Here is a 6,343-nt window from a genome sequence, read left to right as displayed (position 1 = left end):
AGCTGGAACCAGGGATTGGACTCTACTCAAGAACCAGGGATTGGACTCTACTCAGAGCTGGAACCAGGGAATGGACTCTACTCAGAGCTGAAACCAGGGGTTGGGCGCTACTCAAGAACCAGGGGTTGGGCTCTACTCAGAGCTGTAACCAGGGGTTGGACTCTACTCAGACCTGTAACCATGGGTTGGGCTCTACTCAGACCTGTAACCAGGGGTTATCTCTACTCAGACCTGGAACAAGGGGTTGGACTCTACCTAGACCTGTAACCAGGGCTTGGGCTCTACTCAGAGCTTTAACCAAGGGGTTGGACTCTACTCAGACCTGTAACCAGGGATTGGGCTCTACTCAGAGCTTGAACCAGGGGTTGGACTCTACTCAGACCTGGAACCAGGGGTTGGACTCTACTCAGACCTGGAACCAGGGGTTGGGCTCTACTCAGACCTGGAACCAGGGGTTGGGCTCTACTCAGACCTGGAACCAGGGGTTGGGTTCTACTCAGACCTGTAACCAGGGGTTGGGCTCTACTCAGACCTGTAACCAGGGGTTGGGCTCTACTCAGAGCTGGAACCAGAGGCTGGACTCTACTCAGAGCTGGAACCAGGGGCTGGACTCTACTCAGAGCTGGAACCAGGGGTTGGGCTCTACTCAGGAACCAGGGGTTGGACTCTACTCAGAGCTTGAACCAGGGGTTGGACTCCACTCAGAGCTGGAACCAGGGATTGGACTCTACTCAAGAACCAGGGATTGGACTCTACTCAGACCTGGAACTAGGGATTGGGCTCTACTCAGAGCTGGAACCAGGGGTTGGGCTCTACTCAGAGTTGGAACCAGGGGTTGGGCTTCTACTCAGAGCTGGAACCAGGGGTTGGGCTCTTCTCAGACCTGGAACCAGGGGTTGGGCTCTACTCAGACCTGGAACCATGGGTTGGGCTCTACTCAGACCTGGAACCAGGGATTGGGCTCTTCTCAGACCTGGAACCAGGGGTTGGGCTCCACTCAGACCTGGAACCATGGGTTGGGCTCTACTCAGACCTGGAACCAGGGGTTGGGCTATACTCAGGAACCAGGGGTTGGACTCCACTCAGAGCTGGAACCAGGGATTGGACTCCACTCAGAGCTGGAACCAGGGATTGGACTCTACTCAATAACCAGGGATTGGACTCTACTCAGAGCTGGAACCAGGGAATGGACTCTACTCAGAGCTGGAACCAGGGGTTGGGCTCTACTCAAGAACCAGGGGTTGGGCTCTACTCAGAGCTGTAACCAGGGGTTGGACTCTACTCAGACCTGTAACCATGGGTTGGGCTCTACTCAGACCTGTAACCAGGGGTTATCTCTACTCAGACCTGGAACAAGGGGTTGGAATCTTCCTAGACCTGTAACCAGGGCTTGGGCTCTACTCAGAGCTTGAACCAAGGGGTTGGACTCTACTCAGAGCTTGAACCACGGAGTTGGGCTGTACACAGAGCTTGAACCAGGGGTTTGACTCTACTCAGACCTGGAACCAGGGGTTGGACTCTACTCAGACCTGGAACCAGGGGTTGGGCTCTACTCAGACCTGGAACCAGGGGTTGGGCTCTACTCAGACCTGGAACCAGGGGTTGGGTTCTACTCAGACCTGTAACCAGGGGTTGGGCTCTCCTCAGACCTGTAACCAGGGGTTTGGCTCTACTCAGAGCTGGAACCAGGGGCTGGACTCTACTCAGAGCTGGAACCAGGGGTTGGACTCTCCTCAGAGCTTGAACCAGGGGTTGGACTCCACTCAGAGCTGGAACCAGTGATTGGACTCTACACAAGAACCAGGGATTGGACTCTACTGAGACCTGGAACTAGGGATTGGGCTCTACTCAGAGCTGGAACCAGGGTTTGGGCTCTACTCAGAGCTGGAACCAGGGGTTGGGCTCTAATCAGAGCTGGAACCAGGGTTTGGACTCTACTCAGAGCTTGAACCAGGGATTGCGCTCTACTCAGAGCTTGAACCAAGAGTTGGACTCTACTCAGACCTGGAACCATGGGTTGGGCTCTACTCAGACCTGGAACCATGGGTTGGGCTCTACTCAGACCTGGAACCAGGGATTGGGCTCTTCTCAGACCTGGAACCAGGGTTTGGGCTCTACTCAGACCTGGAACCATGGGTTGGGTTCTACTCAGACCTGGAACCAGGGATTGGGCTCTACTCAGACCTGGAACGAGGGGTTTGGCTCTACTCAGACCTGGAACCAGGGGTTGGGCTCTTTTCAGAGCTGGAACCAGGGGTTGGGCTCTACTCAGGAACCAGGGGTTGGACTCCACTCAGAGCTGGAACCAGGGATTGGACTCTACTCAAGAACCAGGGATTGGACTCTACATAGAGCTGGAACCAGGGGTTGGGCTCTACTCAGAGCTGGAACCAGGGGTTGGGCTCTTCTCAGACCTGGAACCAGGGGTTGGGCTCTACTCAGACCTGGAACCAAGAGTTGGGCTCTACTCAGAGCTGGAACCAGGGATTGGGCTCTTCTCAGACCTGGAACCAGGGGTTGGGCTCTACTCAGACCTGGAACCATGGGTTGTGCTCTACTCTGACCTGGAACCAGGGAATGGACTCTTCTCAGACATGGAACCAGGGGTTGGGCTCTACTCAGACCTGGAACCATGGGTTGGGCTCTACTCAGAGCTGGAACCAGGGGTTGGGCTCTACTCAGATCTGGAACCATGGGTTGGGCTCTACTCAGGAACCAGGGGTTGGACTCCACTCAGAGCTGGAACCAGGGAATGGACTCTACTCAGAGCTGGAACCAGGGGTTGGACTCTACTGAAGAACCAGGGGTTGGGCTCTACTCAGAGCTGTAACCAGGGGTTGGACTCTACTCAGACCTGTAACCATGGGCTTGGGCCCTACTCAGACCTGGAACAAGGGGTTGGACTCTACTCAGACCTGTAACCAGGGCTTGGGCTCTACTCTGAGCTTGAACCAAGGGGTTGGACTCTACTCAGAGCTTGAACCAGGAGTTGGGCTGTACTCAGAGCTTGAACCAGGGGTTGGACTCTACTCAGACCTGTAACCAGGGATTGGGCTCTACTCAGAGCTTGAACCAGGGATTGGACTCTACTCAGACCTGGAACCAGGGGTTGGACTCTACTCAGAGCTTGAACCAGGGATTGGGCTCTACTCAGAGCTGGAACCAAGGGTTGGGCTCTACTCAGAGCTGGAACCAGGGATTGGGCTCTTCTCAGACCTGGAACCAGGGGTTGGGCTCTACTCAGACCTGGAACCATGGGTTGGGCTCTACTCAGACCTGGAACCAGGGATTGGGCTCTTCTCAGACCTGGAACCAGTGGTTGGGCTCTACTCAGACCTGGAACCATGGGTTGGGCTCTACTCAGACCTGGAACCAGGGTTTGGGTCTACTCAGACCTGGAACCAGGGGTTGGGCTTTACTCAGGAACCAGGGGTTGGACTCCACTCAGAGCTGGAACCAGGGATTGGGCTCTTCTCAGACCTGGAACCAGGGGTTGGACTCCACTCAGAGCTGGAACCAGGGATTGGACTCTACTCAGAGCTGGAACCAGGGATTGGGCTCTTCTCAATAACCAGGGATTGGACTCTACTCAGAGCTGGAACCAGGGAATGGACTCTACTCAGAGCTGGAACCAGGGGTTGGGCTCTACTGAAGAACCAGGGGTTGGGCTCTACTCAGAGCTGTAACCAGGGGTTGGACTCTACTCAGACCTGTAACCATGGGTTGGAATCTACTCAGACCTGTAACCAGGGGTTATCTCTACTCAGACCTGGAACAAGGGGTTGGAATCTTCGTAGACCTGTAACCAGGGCTTGGGCTCTACTCAGAGCTTGAACCAAGGGGTTGGACTCTACTCAGAGCTTGAACCACGAGTTGGGCTGTACACAGAGCTTGAACCAGGGGTTTGACTCTACTCAGACCTGGAACCAGGGGTTGGACTCTACTCAGACCTGGAACCAGGGGTTGGGCTCTACTCAGACCTGGAACCAGGGGTTGGGCTCTACTCAGACCTGGAACCAGGGGTTGGGTTCTACTCAGACCTGTAACCAGGGGTTGGGCTCTCCTCAGAGCTGGAACCAGGGGTTGGACTCTCCTCAGAGCTTGAACCAGGGGTTGGACTCCACTCAGAGCTGGAACCAGTGATTGGACTCTACACAAGAACCAGGGATTGGACTCTACTGAGACCTGGAACTAGGGATTGGGCTCTACTCAGAGCTGGAACCAGGGTTTGGGCTCTACTCAGAGCTGGAACCAGGGGTTGGGCTCTAATCAGAGCTGGAACCAGGGTTTGGACTCTACTCAGAGCTTGAACCAGGGATTGCGCTCTACTCAGAGCTTGAACCAAGGGTTGGACTCTACTCAGACCTGGAACCATGGGTTGGGCTCTACTCAGACCTGGAACCATGGGTTGGGCTCTACTCAGACCTGGAACCAGGGATTGGGCTCTTCTCAGACCTGGAACCAGGGTTTGGGCTCTACTCAGACCTGGAACCATGGGTTGGGTTCTACTCAGACCTGGAACCAGGGATTGGGCTCTACTCAGACCTGGAACGAGGGGTTTGGCTCTACTCAGACCTGGAACCAGGGGTTGGGCTCTTTTCAGAGCTGGAACCAGGGGTTGGGCTCTACTCAGGAACCAGGGGTTGGACTCCACTCAGAGCTGGAACCAGGGATTGGACTCTACTCAAGAACCAGGGATTGGACTCTACATAGAGCTGGAACCAGGGGTTGGGCTCTACTCAGAGCTGGAACCAGGGGTTGGGCTCTTCTCAGACCTGGAACCAGGGGTTGGGCTCTACTCAGACCTGGAACCAAGAGTTGGGCTCTACTCAGAGCTGGAACCAGGGATTGGGCTCTTCTCAGACCTGGAACCAGGGGTTGGGCTCTACTCAGACCTGGAACCATGGGTTGTGCTCTACTCTGACCTGGAACCAGGGAATGGACTCTTCTCAGACATGGAACCAGGGGTTGGGCTCTACTCAGACCTGGAACCATGGGTTGGGCTCTACTCAGAGCTGGAACCAGGGGTTGGGCTCTACTCAGATCTGGAACCATGGGTTGGGCTCTACTCAGGAACCAGGGGTTGGACTCCACTCAGAGCTGGAACCAGGGATTGGAGTCCACTCAGAGCTGGAACCAGGGAATGGACTCTACTCAGAGCTGGAACCAGGGGTTGGACTCTACTGAAGAACCAGGGGTTGGGCTCTACTCAGAGCTGTAACCAGGGGTTGGACTCTACTCAGACCTGTAACCATGGGCTTGGGCCCTACTCAGACCTGGAACAAGGGGTTGGACTCTACTCAGACCTGTAACCAGGGCTTGGGCTCTACTCTGAGCTTGAACCAAGGGGTTGGACTCTACTCAGAGCTTGAACCAGGAGTTGGGCTGTACTCAGAGCTTGAACCAGGGGTTGGACTCTACTCAGACCTGTAACCAGGGATTGGGCTCTACTCAGAGCTTGAACCAGGGATTGGACTCTACTCAGACCTGGAACCAGGGGTTGGACTCTACTCAGAGCTTGAACCAGGGATTGGGCTCTACTCAGAGCTGGAACCAAGGGTTGGGCTCTACTCAGAGCTGGAACCAGGGATTGGGCTCTTCTCAGACCTGGAACCAGGGGTTGGGCTCTACTCAGACCTGGAACCATGGGTTGGGCTCTACTCAGACCTGGAACCAGGGATTGGGCTCTTCTCAGACCTGGAACCAGTGGTTGGGCTCTACTCAGACCTGGAACCATGGGTTGGGCTCTACTCAGACCTGGAACCAGGGTTTGGGTCTACTCAGACCTGGAACCAGGGGTTGGGCTTTACTCAGGAACCAGGGGTTGGACTCCACTCAGAGCTGGAACCAGGGATTGGGCTCTTCTCAGACCTGGAACCAGGGGTTGGGCTCTACTCAGACCTGGAACCATGGGTTGGGCTCTACTCAGACCTGGAACCAGGGATTGGGCTCTTCTCAGAACTGGAACCAGGGGTTGGGCTCTACTCAGACCTGGAACCATGGGTTGGGCTCTACTCAGACCTGGAACCAGGGTTTGGGTCTACTCAGACCTGGAAACAGGGGTTGGGTTTTACTCAGGAACCAGGGGTTGGACTCCACTCAGAGCTGGAACCAGGGATTGGACTCCACTCAGAGCTGGAACCAGGGATTGGACTCTACTCAAGAACCAGGGATTGGACTCTACTCAGAGCTGGAACCAGGGAATGGACTCTACTCAGAGCTGAAACCAGGGGTTGGGCGCTACTCAAGAACCAGGGGTTGGGCTCTACTCAGAGCTGTAACCAGGGGTTGGACTCTACTCAGACCTGTAACCATGGGTTGGGCTCTACTCAGACCTGGAACA

Source organism: Oncorhynchus mykiss, chromosome 11 (genome assembly GCF_013265735.2).
Source record: "Oncorhynchus mykiss isolate Arlee chromosome 11, USDA_OmykA_1.1, whole genome shotgun sequence".
Lineage (NCBI taxonomy): Eukaryota > Metazoa > Chordata > Actinopteri > Salmoniformes > Salmonidae > Oncorhynchus > Oncorhynchus mykiss.
Note: the sequence above shows the minus strand (reverse complement) of the source record.